This window comes from Dendrobates tinctorius, unplaced genomic scaffold (genome assembly GCF_039654945.1).
Source record: "Dendrobates tinctorius isolate UK_male_01 unplaced genomic scaffold, ASM3965494v1 ptg000115l, whole genome shotgun sequence".
NCBI lineage: Eukaryota > Metazoa > Chordata > Amphibia > Anura > Dendrobatidae > Dendrobates > Dendrobates tinctorius.
This window is the reverse complement of record NW_027361783.1, coordinates 10,175,947-10,191,008: the sequence shown is the minus strand read 5'-3', so window position 1 is coordinate 10,191,008 and position 15,062 is coordinate 10,175,947.

The following is a 15,062-nucleotide window of genomic DNA, read 5'->3' as shown; positions in this document are numbered from 1 at the left end:
CAGAATTAGCCATTACACAATATATAGCAGGGGCAGATTTATAGATTATCTCGGAACATTTTTGAAACACATCCAAATGTCAAACTAATTATTATTCCAAGATCTATTGACTGTTGTAGTACACAAGGATTGGATAGCCAGCTTTAGAAGATTAGGATATTTTACTTTAGATTCTAGCACAAATGTTTTAAGACCCCAATACATATTTAAAAGCTGATGTCCTCTAGCTCACCCATACACTTGAATGTTCAGCTCGACCTATTTTCTTAATGACAAAGTAACTGTCAGACTCCTTTTTCCGCATCTTACCATATTTTTCAGACTATAAGACACAAAGGACCATAAGACGCACCTAGGTTTTAGAGGAGGAAATTAGGAAAAAAATTTGAAGCAAAAAATGTGGTCAATTCTGTACTTAATATCCCCTATTCTCTTTAGCAGCAAGCACATCAGTTAGCCACAGCAGCAAGCTCCTACCTCTGTGACCCGCTGCTCTGCCGATGACGCTCCCGCACCACAGCCAAAGCCGGTACATCTGGACTAAAACACATTTTTGGAGGAAAAAAATGCATCTTATAGTCCGAAAAAAATGGTATCTCCCAGAAAACACGCCAGATTCTTCTTTCTTTTGACATCATCTGTTGGTAAGAGTCAGGAGGCTCCCCATAGACCCCCAATATAAGCTGGTTCAGATGATATTAGTCTGATGTGCATGATGACCTTTAAAGGCAAGGTGAATGGGACCGAGCAAAAACAGCAGATATAACCTGAGGACAAGAGTATCATGATTTTTGGAATAATGTAGTTATTTAAATCATTAGTTAGATAACACCAGGGTTGGTCTGGCCTGGTGAGGTATCGGGGAAAGGAGGACAAAAGAAGGAGAGGAGGAGAAAAAGAAGAAAAAGTCTGCGGTTTTTAGGTCGGCGGCCTTTTTACAGTGTGCGCACCGAACCTGCAGAGGAGGAGGAGAATGCCGCCCGGCGCTGGGAGCGCAGGAAGGTAAGAGGAATCTCTCTCTGTCTCTCTCTCTGTCTCTCTCTCCATGAAACCAGGATAAGGGGCCAGGATGGACACATGGGGGGGGCAGAAAAAAAGGATCAGGATGTATAAAAGGGGGGCAGCACGATGGATATATGGGGGGCAGAAAAAAATGACCAGGATGGATATAAGGGGGGCAGCAGGATGGATATATGGGGGACAGGAAAAAAGGACTAAGATGGATATATGGGGGGGCAGGAAAAAATAATCAGGATGGATAAAAGAGGGGCAGCACAATAGATATTTGCGGGCAGGAAAAATGACCAGGATGGATATAAGGGGGACGGAAGGATGGATATATGGGGGGAAGGAAAAAAGGACCAGGATGGATATAAGGGGGGTGGCAAGAAGGATATAAGGGGGCAGGAAAAAAGGACCAGGATGGATATAAGGGGGACAGCAGGATGGATATATGGGGGGCAGGAAAAAAGGACCAGGATGGATATAAGGGGGGCGGCAAGATGGATATAAGGGGGCAGGAAAAAAGGACCAGGATGGATATAATGGGGACAGCAGGATGGATATATAAGGGGCAGGAAAAATGACCAGGATGGATATAAAGGGGGCGGCAGGATGGATATATGGGGGCAGGAAAAAATGACCAGGATGGATACATATGAGGGGCCAGGATGGATACATATGGGTCACGGGGAGCCATGATGGATACATATGGGAACATCAGGATATATATATGGGGGGGCTGGACAAATGATCAGGATGCATATATATTGGGGGCCAGTATGCAGATATATGAGTGACCAGGATGGATATATGGTAAAGCCAGGATGCACATATATGAGGGTGCCAGGATCGATACATGGGGGGCCTGGATGGATTTTTGGGGGGTCAGGACAAAGGAACTGGATGCATATATATGGGGGGCCAGGATGCAGATATATGAGGGAGCCAGTATGCATATATATGGGGAGCCAGTATGGATATATGGTAGAGCCAGGATCTACATATATGGGGGGGCCAGGATCGATATATGGGGGGTCAGGGTGGATTTATTGGGGGGCAGGACAAGAGAACAGGATGCATATATATGGGGGGGTCAGAATGGATATATATGGGGGGCCAGGAGGATATATGGGGGGCAGGACAAGGACGGATATATGGGGGGAGCCAGGAGGCTATATATGTTGGAGCCACGATGCATATATATATTGGGGGCCAGGATTGATATATGGTAGAGCAAAGATGCATATATATGGGGGGCCAAGATTGATATATGGGTGGCAGGATGGGTTTATGGGGGGCAGGACAAGGGACCAGGATGTATATATATGGGGGTCCAGGATGCATATAGGGGGGCCAGGATGGATATGTATGGGGGAGCCAGGATGCATATATATATGGGGCAGCCAGAATGGTTATATATGGGGGGCAGGATGCATATATAAGTGGGACCAAGATGGATATATGGGGGGAGCCAGGATGGATTTTATAGGGGGAGGCCAGGACAATGGACCAGGATGGATATATAGGGGTCCAGAAGAGATATATGGGGGGCAGGACAAGGGACATATGGGGGCCAGTATGGCTAGCTGGAGGACAGGATGGATATCTGGGGGCTAGGCTATACAAGGGATGACAAAGGGGGCCAGGCTGGGGCAAATTATAAAATAAAGGGGGCCAGGCTGGGTGAGATTATTAAATAAAGGGGGCCAGGATGAAGGACTTAATTACTGTTTGGGGGCCAGAATGAGGAACATGCTATATTAGTTCATAGTGACAAGAGGGGAGCAAAATTTCTTTAGGGTCCAATTAGGGACATTATTATTACTGTAATATAATTTACTTTTTAGGAAACTGTTTTCCATGGAGGGAACATAAGGGGGTCCTGTTACTATCAGGGCGGCACAGCGTCTCTTTCTTTTCTTCATCTGACATAGTGTAGAAGTCAGGGAAAAAGAGGGGAAAGTACTCTGCATAAGATCAGGTATTGATGACTGTGTGTTATTTTTTGCAGAGATGAGTCCTGGCTGGAAGAAGTGAAGGCAGTCTGTGCTGGCTGAAGAAGAAAAGCGAAGAAGGACTTCAACTAGAGAACTCACTGGTGAGTCAGTGAATTACATGTACACGCACACTATATACTACTGTGTACAGAGTTCCTGTATATAATGTCACTGGTGATCACTGTACTACTTTTATACTGACACTATATACAGAGCTTCTGTGTATAATGTCACTGATGATCTCTGTATTACCTGTACAATGACAGTATATACAGAGCTCTTGTGTATAATGTCACTGGTGGTAATAACAATCTTGTTAGTATTGTGGTTTGTATTCATGATCAGTATTGTAGTATTCAGTCACTATGTGATGGTAATATGTGGTCTGGTCATGGTGTGGTGGTATTTATCCCCTATATGTGGTATTATTTGGTCACTATGTGGTGGAATGTGTAGTCTAGTTATGGTGTGGTGGTATTTCTCCTTGTATGTGGTATTATTTGGTGCCTATATGCTGGTAATATGTAGTATTATTCGGTCACTATGTGATCTGTTCATGGTGTGGTGGTATTTCCTCCTGTATAGCGTATTATTGGATGCATATATATGAAAAATGTAATCACCTCTCCACAGGATTATTGATAACATATTGATTGGTGGTGGGGTGGTCTCACTGCTGGGACCCAGTCGGCAGAATGTGGAATTTTTATCCCTATTATACTGGAGTGGTATGTCCAACTTGACCACTGATTCATTCATTAACTCTGTAGCTGCGAGCGCCACTTTTGTTTTTTTTCTGGAAGCCCCAAAGAGAATGAATGGAGCTGTGGTCAGGCATCTGAACTGTTGCTGCATTTTATAATGGGGATATGTGTCCTGTCATTGATAAAACATCCCCATTCTTCCAATCAGTGCAGTTTCTAATGGTCAGACCTAAGCGATCACCTATCCTGTGGATCCCATGGATCTGTGATAACTTGTTTTAACCATAGAACCTTTAATGTAAAATACCGTAATTGTACATCCCAGTTAATGTGCAGGAGCCGCCGGTGTATTACAGTCGATGCTGCACTATAATGGGGATAAAGACTTACAGATATCTGCATATAGCTGTAGGGTGGGACCCTAGAGTCCATTCCCCTGGTGGGCCGCAGACACCCCAGTCCGACCCTGATTAACACTGTAACATTAACTAACTCTATGTAACAATATATGAGAAATTATTTTTGGTCACAATGCCCTTAAAAGTTAAATCAATAGTTTTTTAAAAGTAAAAAAAACTGTATATTATGTGTTTGTTATGGTGTAAATTTAGAGCAGAGAAGACTACAGAACAGCTTCTTTATTTTATGTCCTTGCATTTGCTGTCATGCTATTGCTAATTACCTATTTTTTAGAACTATGTGTGGGCGAAGCTATGACTCACCTGAACAGCTAAATGAAATTGATCTCTGTGTCACTGTTGCTTAAAAAGTAACTGTCACGAAGTGACTGGCCCTGTGTGACACGACCCAACAATCATTCGGTCACTACACGGTAAACAAACAAGAGAACACCGGGGAAACAATTACAATGGTGGGCCCTGCTATAGGGAACGGGAAATGAACACCTCCTGCACTCTCCTGAGGATGTGCCCTGCTCTTTCTAGCGTCCGTATACAGGTTCTTTCAACCTGTTGCCGAGCAGGATACCTTAGCCCTCGCTTGCCCTGCACCTATCCCTAAGTAGGGAATTGAATGAGAAAGTTATGGCTCTTGGAAAAAGGGGAGGAAAAAACAAAAATGAAAAAATGGAAAATCGCCATAACATGAAGGGGTTAACTTAAAATTAATATATATTCTGATTTCTATTTGCAAATATAACTCTATATTGTCGCTTGAATTTCATAAACATTAAAATGGCATATTTATGAATTTTATTTTACTCTGGTGGGATTTAAGTAGTCTATGGTCACATTATTTGTTCCTGTTTCACCACACTAACACGTTTTAGATTTTATGCTATTCCATTTCTTTTATCAAGCATTAAATGTCAATGCTGTCACCTAAGTAAATAACCTTGAAAAAGATTATTTAAAATAACATTGTATCTCCATTCTGCTGCCTGTCTATTGCCCTAATGACTTTTACGTTACTGTAGCCAGAATCTCTGGTATATTGTATGAATGAGAAAAAGTGGTATGGCTGGCAAAAATATGGTAACACAGTGTGATGACAAACTGCTAACTAATCGTGTTTGTCTGACATATTAGTCGTAAAATGTTTGGCTTACAAATAATATATTTTTCTTTTTAGTCATCAAATAAAAGGACGGTCTCATACATACAATATGTGTGTTATGTCTCATTTTCCTAATTTTGGGTTAAAGGACCTAGGAGCTAGTTACCCATATAGATAATAAACTATTTGGTGCTGGTCAGAATTAACTTTAGTCATTAAGAAATCATGAAGACATGCATTGATGATGGACTAAAAAAAGAGAACAGGAGATTTAATAGAACTTTATCATCTAGCTGAACACTGATAATCCAAAGAAACATGATCCAAAATGGAGTTGTCTGTTTACAAAAAAAAATAGGACAATGTTAGGAAATGAATAAATGTGTTGACTGGGCATAAAATTTTGATGTTATCCTTAAGCTGGGTCATCATTGTGAGACTGGTGAGGGCCCAATACCTGTGAAGCCAACAATATGACAATAATGATCTGTCTTGAAGACAGATAATCAATAATTTATGTCCAGATAACTCTTTTAAAATTACAAATCATTGAAACCAATGTTTCTCCAGTGCTACTTCTCTCCTGCTCTGCTGTTCTTTGTTGACAGGGAAGAAAATCAGGTACCAGCATCCAGTAAAACATGTAAGCTTTAATGAAGTCCCTGTAAAATTCACACTAAAAATAAAAATGCATACTTAGTTATATCATATTTTAAAGTGGGGGCAGGGAAAGAATTAAACTCCTAACCAGTTACAGTCTCTCAAATATACTGCACAATAAAAACCCAAGAAAAAGGACCACAAAATAGTTAGAAACATTGTCACAACTAGAGTTGAGCGAATTTGTTTGGGTCCCTGCTTATTCGGCAAGCTATAGCACTTACCGAATAAGCTACAGCGGGAACCCGGATACATGGAGCGCGCCGTTGATCAACTGATCGGCGCCTCAGCTGCACGTGTCGCGGCTGTGTCACAGTCGCAGCACATGCATGGAGAACCCAACACGGTGACCAGAAAAATGCCCACAGGAAAAATGTCCACAAGAAAGTTGCCCACACGGAAAATTGCCCACATGGAAAATTGCCCACGCGGAAAATTGCCCACATGGAAAATTGCCCACATGGAATATTGCTCACATGGAAAATTGTCCACACAGAAAATTGCCAGTTGCAGCAACACAAAGTTTCATATCTATGATATTTGACGTGTAAGGTGAGGATGTTCACATGATATGTGAAAAATGCCCACAGAAAATTGCCCACAGACTTGAATACCCACAGGAAAACAGTAGAGCGTTATAGGTGAGATGCTCTGCAGGACAGAGAATAGCATAGATCTATAGGTTAAATACTCTGCAGGACAGGGGGATAGTATGGAGGTATACATGACATGCTCTCCAGGGCAGAACAATAATATAGAATTATAAGTGAGATGCTCTGCAGGACAGAGAATAGTATATAATTATAGGTTAAATGCTCTGAGGGCAGGGGAACAGTATACAGGTATAGGTGAGATGCTCTGCAGGGCAGGAGAATATTATAGAATTCTAGGTCAGATGCTGTGCAGGGCAGGAAAATAATATAGAATTCTAGGTGAGATGCTCTGCAGGGCAGGAGAATAATATAGATTTATAGGTGAGATGCTCTGCAGGGCAGGAGAATAATATAGAATTATAGGTTAGATGCTCTGCAGGACAGGGGGATATTATACAGGTATGGGTACAACCACACTAGCGACATTTTCAGGGGTGGCTACGGGCTGCTATTCTTTAGTGTGGGGGGCCCTAAAACAATGGGCCCTCACCCTCTGAGAATACCAGCCATCAGTTGCCTAATTTTACCTTGGCTGGCAATTAAAAATAGGGCAGAGCCCATGCATTTTTTTTTGCCAGCCAAGGTAATATTACACAGCTGAGGGTGGCAGCTACAGCTGTCTGCATTCATCGGGCTAGACTTAAAAATAATGCGAAATCCCACATGGTTTTTTTAAATTATTTATTCATTACACTAATGTGTATAGCAGCCAAGCGCAAAACCTCCTTCCAGATCAAGGAAATGCAGTCTGACTGCAACAGCCAATCACACACGCTCTCACAGAGTGTGAGCATCTGTGATTGGCTGTTTGCCAGTCAATACAATGAATATGCATGAGGCTTAATGGATGGGAGACTAGTAAGCCCGATCTACCTATATTAGCATCTATCTATCTGTCTATTCTATTCAATCTACAGTGGGTACGGAAAGTGTTCAGACCCCTTTAAATTTTTCACTCTTTGTTTCTTTGCAGCCATTTGGTAAATTCAAAAAAGTTCTTTTTTTTCTCATTAATGTACACTCTGCACCCCATCTTGACTGAAAAAAAATAGAAATGTAGAAATTTTTGCAAATTTAATAAAAAAGAAAAGCTGAAATATCGCATGATCATAGGTATTCAGACCCTTTGCTCAGACACTCATATTTAAGTCACATGGTGTCCATTTCCTTTTGATCGTCCTTGAGATGGTTCTATGCCTTCATTGGAGTCCAGCTGTGTTTAATTAAACTGATAGGAGTTGATTTGTAAAGGCGCACACCTGTCTATATAAGACCTCACAGCTCACAGTACATGTCAGACCAAATGAGAATCATCAGGTCAAAGGAACTGGCCAAGGAGCTCAGAGACAGAATTGTGGCAAGGCACAGATCTAGCCAAGGTTACAAAAGAATTTCCGCAGTACTCAAGGTTCCTAAGAGGATAGTGGCCTCCATAATCCTTAAATGGAAGAAGTTTGGGACCACCAGAAGTCTTCCTAGACCTGGCCATCCAGTCAAATTTAGCAGTTGTGGTAGAAGAGCCTTGGTGAGAGAGGTAAAGAAGAACCCCAAGATCACCGTGGCTGAGCTGCACAGATACAGTAGGGAGATGGGAGAAAGTTCCACAAAGTCAACTATCACTGCAGCCCTCCACCAATTGGACCTTTCTGGCAGAGTGACCCAACGGAAGCCTTTCCTCAGTGCAAGACATATGAAAGCCAGCATAGAGTTTGCTAAAAAACACATGAAGGACTCCCAGACTATGAGAAATAAGATTCTCTGGTCTAATGAGACGAAGATAGAACTTTTTGGTGATAACTCTAAGTGGTATGTGTGGGGAAAACCAGGCACTGCTCATCACCCACCCAATTCAATCCCAACAGTGAAACATGGTGGTGGCAGCATCATGTTATGGGGGTGTTCTTTTTAGCTGAAGAGACAGGATGACTGGTTGCAATTGAAGGAAACATGAATGTGGCCAAGTGCAGAGATATCCTGGATGAAAACCTCTTCCAGAGTTCTCCGGACCTCAGAATTGGCCGAAGGTTCACCTTTCAACAAGACAATGGCCCTAAGCACACAGCTAAATCAACAAAGGAGTGGCTTCAGAACAACTCTGACCATTCTTAACTGGCCTAGCCAGAGCCCTGACCTAAACCCAAGTGAGCATCTATAGAGAGACCTGAAAGTGGCTGTCCACCAACGTTCTCCATCCAACCTGATGGAATACTTATGACCATGTGATATTTCAATTTTTCTTTTTAATAAATTTGCAAAACTTTCTACATTTCTGATTTTTTTTCAGACAAGATGGGGTGCAGAGTGTACATTAATGAGAAAAAATGAACTTTTTTTTAATTTACCAAATGGCTGCAATGAAACAAAGAGTGAAAAATTTAAAGGAGTCTGAATACTTTCTGTACCCACTGAACACTGCGTGCAGAATTATTAGGCAAGTTGTATTTGAGAGGATTCTTTTTTATTATTGAACAACTATGTTCTCAATCAACCCAAAAGACTCATAAATATCAAAGCTTAATATTTTTGGAAGTTGGAGTGGGTTTTTTTTTAGATTTGGCTATCTTAGGAGGATATCTGTTTTTTCAGGTAGCTATTACTGTGCAGAATTATTAGGCAACTTAATAAAAACCAAATATATACCCATCTCACGTGTTTATTTTCACCAGGTAAACCAATATAACAACACAAAATTTAGAAATAAACATTTCTGACATTCAAAAACAAAAAAAAAATCAGTGACCAATATAGCCACCTTTCTTTACGATGACACTCAAAAGCCTTCCAGCCATTGATTCTGTCAGTTGCTTGATCTCTTTGCGATCAACATTGCATGCAGCAGCCACCACAGCCTCCTAGACAATGTTCCGAGAGGTGTACTGTTTTTCCTCCTTGTAGATCTCACATTTTATGAGGGACCACAGGTTCTCTATGGGGTTCAGATCAGGTGAACAAGGAGGCCATGTCATTATTTTTTCGTCGTTTAGACCTTTACTGGCCAGCCACGCTGTGGAGTATTTGGATGCATGTGGTGGAGCATTTTCCTGCATGAAAATCATGTTTTTCTTGAACGATACTGACTTCTAACTGTACCACTGCTTGAAGACGGTGTCTTCTAGAAACTGGCAGTAGGTCTTAGAATTGAGCTTCACTCCATCCTCAACCCGAAAAGGTCCCACAAGTTCATCTTTGTTTATACCAGCCCATACCAGTACCCCACCGCCACCTTGCTGGCGTCTGAGTCGGAGTGGAGCTCTCTGCCCTTTACTGATCCAGCATCGTGCCCATCCATCTGGCCCACCAAGAGTCACTCTCATTTCATCAGTCCATAAAACCTTAGAAAAATCAGTGTTAAGATATTTCTTGGCCCAGTCTTGATGTTTTATCTTATGCTTCTTGTTCAAAGGTGGTCATTTTTCAGCCTTCGCTACCTTGGCCAAGTCCCTGAGTATGGCACACCTTGTGCTTTTTGATACTCCAGTAAAGTTGCAGCTCTGAAATATGGCAAAACTGGTGGCAAATGGCATCTCGGCAGCTTGACGCTTGATTTTCCTCAATTCATGGGCAGTTATTTTGCGCCTTTTTTTATCAACACGCTTCTTGCGACCCTGTTGGCTATTTGCCATGAAACGCTTGATTGTTCGGTGATCACGCTTCAAAAGTTTGGCAATTTCAAGACTGCTGCATCCCTCTGCAAGACATCTCACATTTTTGACTTTTCAGAGTCCGTCAAATCTTTCTTCTGACCCATTTCGCCAAAGGAGTTGCCTAATAATTAAGCACACCTTATATAGGGTGTTGATGTCATTAGACTACACCCCTCCTCATTACAGAGATGCAAATCACCTGATTTACATAATTGGCAGTTGGCTTTCAAGCCTATACAGCTTAGAGTAGGACAACATGTATAAAAAGGATGATGTGATCAAAATACTCATTTGCCTAATAATTCTGCACACAGTGTATCTATTCCTTCTGTGTGTCTTCTCTTTTCAAACTTTATGCAGCATGGGAAAGACCATGTTAAAAACGCATTGAACTTGGACACCACACGGATGTCACACTGATGTTAGCTGAGAAAAAATCACACTCGCAGCACACTCGCATGCGGAAAGCACTTGCGCAACTGTCATGCAACAAAAACGCATACCCTAGTGTGCCTCTACCCTATAGGTGAGATGCTCTGCTGGGCAGGAGAATAGTATAGAGTTATAGCTGAGATGCTCTGCAGCACAGAAGCACACTTGCTTCTGCTTTTTGAGGGCAGGAGTCATGACAATGTTCTGTTGGTTCTTGAACTACGTTGTCATCTTTTGTTTTGAGAATGAATGGCACTTTGAAGAGCGAGGCAATCAGCATTTCCAAGTCACCACTGCGTTAATAGTATGAAATGCAAGATATTCAAACCCCAAGTAAATTATAACTTTGTTGTTCCTCTGGCCAGAATACTTTAGATGAACTCAAAATGCACTTTTATTGCAAATAAATTAGCAAATATGGGAACAGATCTATTAAATTACATGTTTTAACTAACCAAAACACAATTGGCTGGCACAGAAGGAAAGCCATTGTTCACTGGGGTTGTACCAAAAGGAATGACGCGATTGCCAATTGGAAACAATGGGGGTGGTGAAGCGCTGGAAGGCCAATTTGAAATAATGTCAACAAGGAATGCCAGTTGACTTCCATGGGCTCCATTGAAATACAATACAGCACAACGCAGGCAGCAAAGAAAATGCAGAATGGATTTCAACAGAGGTCTCTGGGCCCAGTTTATGTCTCCAGGTTCTACAGGCTCGGTTCACTCATACCTAGTCCCAGAGGACAGATTCTGTTCTTACGAGTTGTCATTCCACTGTGCTAAAAATAATTCCAATCTCAGTGGGGTGTGTATGGGCCTAGAGACCCTTATTCAAATCCATTCTGCATTTTCTTTCATGCTATGCCTGCCTACAACTGCAGTATATGTGTATGATACATAACTATGAAGGATCTGTTCACTCTTATTCTCTTGTAGTCATAAGTGGACAGGGAAGGAAGTGCAGGTACCAGATTCACTGCCACTGAAATCAATGGGAGAGCTGTGCTGCCCTGGTACTTCCGGCTTCTTTGTTGGTCAGTGACATCACTATGGAGAAACACGGGTCAGTGGGGGATCTTGTCTGCTGACCTGGCTGTCTTTCGAGAGCCCGCAAGAACCAGGGCTCATCCCACTGAACACCCGCACTCGATCCCCATGGGTAGAGCACCACTCAGACAACACAGGGTGAGGGGAACACACATTGGTAAGACCAACAGAAAAAAACACACAGGTGTTACGATTGTGGTTGCAGGGATCAAGGCTATGACCAGGCACAAGTGCCTGCTTCTGCTGGATCTCAATCCTCACTGAAGATGCAGATCCAGATGACATGCATCGTGTTGCAGAGACCCGTCGGGTCCCTGAACTGCGATACATGCTGCACTGCGATACATGCAGTGGCTATGAGCTGATGTCAGAGGTGCAGCCACAGGGAGAGGCGCATGACAATGGCGCACACTCCAATGTCAGCTGTTGGGCTGTGCGGTGGCAACAAAAGACACTAATCGACATGGGAGCAGAGGAAAGGTGAGTAGAATGTTTTTGTTTTTAATTATGCATTAGTGGCAGAACGGCGACACATACACTAGGATTGGGGACCATGTAAACCAGCATTGGGACATATACTGTATACCAGGATGCGGACATATTCACTAGGATGACGGGCATATATACCAGGATAGGGGACATTACTACATAATGAAGGGGCAATTCATAAGTCTTTATAGAATTTAGAACAATACAGGGGCCCAAACATGTGACCAACATGTGTGTTTGTGGGGGGCAGGTCCAAATTTTGCACTGGGGCCCATCGGACTCCAGTTACACCACTGCAAAAACATATATATATATAGGTATATACTTGTGTATAAGCCAACCCATGTATAAGCCGACCCACCTAATTTTGCCAAAAAAAAAAACTGGGAAAACGTATTGACTCGCGTATAAGCCTAGGGTGGAAAATGCAGCAGCTTCTGGTAAATTTCAAAAATAAAAATAGATACCTATAAAAGTAAGATTAATTGAGACATCAGTAGGTTAAATGTTTTTGAATATCCATATTATATTAGGAGCCCCATATAATGCTCCATACAGTTCATGATGGCTCCATAAGATGCTCCATACAAAATATACCCCATATAATGCTGCACAAAGGTAAATAATGGCCCCATAAGATGCTCCATAGAATAATATGCCCCACATAATGCTCCATAGATTATGCCCCATAAGATGCTCCATAGATTATGCACCCATAAGATGCTCCATAGATTATGCCCCCATAAGATGTTCCATAGATTATGCCCCCATAAGATGCTCCATAGATAATGCCCCACAGATTATGCCCTCATAAGATGCTCCATAGATTATGCCCCATAAGATGCTCCATAGATTATGCCCCCATAAGATGCTCGATAGATTATGCCCCCATAAAATGCTCCATAGATTATGCCCCATAAGATGCTCCATAAAATATGCCCCATAAGATGTTCCATAGATGATGCCCCCATGAGATGCTCCATAGATTATGCCCCGTGAAATGCTCCATAGATTATGCCCCATAAGATGCTCCATAGATTATGCCCCATAAGATGCCCTATAAGATGCTCCATAGATTATGCCCCATTAGATGTTCCATAGATTGCGCCCCCATAAGATGCTCCACACATTATGCCCCCATAAGCTGCCCCATAAGATGCTCCATAGATTATGCCCCCATAAAATGCTCCATAGATTATGCCCCATATGCTGCCGCTGCAGCTGCAAATAAAAAAGGCATACTCACCTCTCATCGCTGGGGGCCAGGTGCTGGTTCCTGAGCAGGTGAGACACATGCACACTATGGGGGCCAGATGCCGGTGTCACTGCTGGCTCAGGACCCGGCACCTGCGACATTCACCTGTCCCAGGTCCATCGCTGCTCGCCGCTGTCTGCCAGGTCCTCTACTTTGACGGTCAGCAGAGGGCATGCACTGACTATGCCATTGCACCCTCTGCTGTCTGAACATCAATGACAAAGGACCCGGCAGACAGCGGCGAGCAGTGATGGATCCAGGACAGGTGAATATCGCATATACTTACCCCCTTCTGACATGGTCTCTACAGCCCCGCTTCTCCCATGGTCTCCCTTCCTTTCTTCAGCGGTCAAATGGTACCCCTCATTAAAGCCATGAATATGTGCATATTCATGACTTTAATGAGCAGTACCACGTGACCGTTGAATGAAGGAGCCTGAGACTGAGGGACAAGCAGGGGGGCTGCAGAGACGCGTCTGGGGGGTCAGTATGATCTGGCACCCCTGCTCCCCCTCCCCTGCCGACCCCCTTGCGTATATGACTCGCATATAAGCCGAGAGAGGGACTTTCAGCCCAAAAAATGGGCTGAAAATCTCAGCTTATACGCGAATATATACAGTACATTCTCAGCAAGAGCACAAGGTGGTACAAGAGGCAGAATTTCACCTTTCTGCTGTGCCTTATGGGATTCCAGGACCAACTATCTCTGCCAGCAGCACCCTGCCTTTGGTGGGCTCCCACTGAGATGATAATGTATTAGATGTGACCTGCAGTCCCATGTAGCTCCACAGATAATATAGTGATACTTTTGTGAGTACTGATAGTAGTGATGGCTCCTCTGGATCACATTGCTGCTGGTTCTGCATGTGCTGCTGTTTTGGGCTGGTGGGAAGAGTAAGGCTGTGTTCACACGTCATGTTTTTTTGCGTTTTCGCTGCGGTTTTTAACACGCGTTTATGCCGCAAAAACGCAAAAAAACAGCATCCCATGCATTCCTAAAAAATACGCAGCATGCTCATTAATTTTGCGGAATCGCGGCAATTACGCCCACATAGGAATGCATTGCTCTGCTTACTTTCCGCATGTGGCTATGCCCTCCATGCGAAAAGTAAGCAGAATATTTGCGGATGGTACCCACGGGGTGGAGGAGAGGAGACTCTCCTCCAGGCTGTGGGTGCTATATCCCTGTAAAAAATAGAATAAAAAATAAAAAAAATGGGTTATATTTACCTTCCGGTGTCCTGCGCAGCCTTCCCAGGCCTCAGTGATGCTCCCGTTCCCAGTAATGCCTTTCAAGACCTTTGATTACGTCGCGGTCTCGCGATACTGTAGCGGTCCCTATTCCTCGCGAGACCGCTACAGTATCAATGTCATCAAAGGTCTCGCAATGCATTACTGGGAACGGGAGCATCGCTGAGGCCCGGGAAGGCTGCGTGGGACGCCGTAAGGTAAATATAACCGGATTTTTTATTTTTTTATTATTTTTAACATTAGATCTTTTTACTACTGATGCTGCATAGGTAGCCTCAATAGTAAAACGTTGGTCACACTAGTCAAACACTATGTTTGACGAGTGTGACCAACCTGTCAATCAGTTTTCCAAGCGATGCTACAGATCGCTTGGAAAACGCTAGCAGTCTGGAAGCTAATTACGCTTGCAAA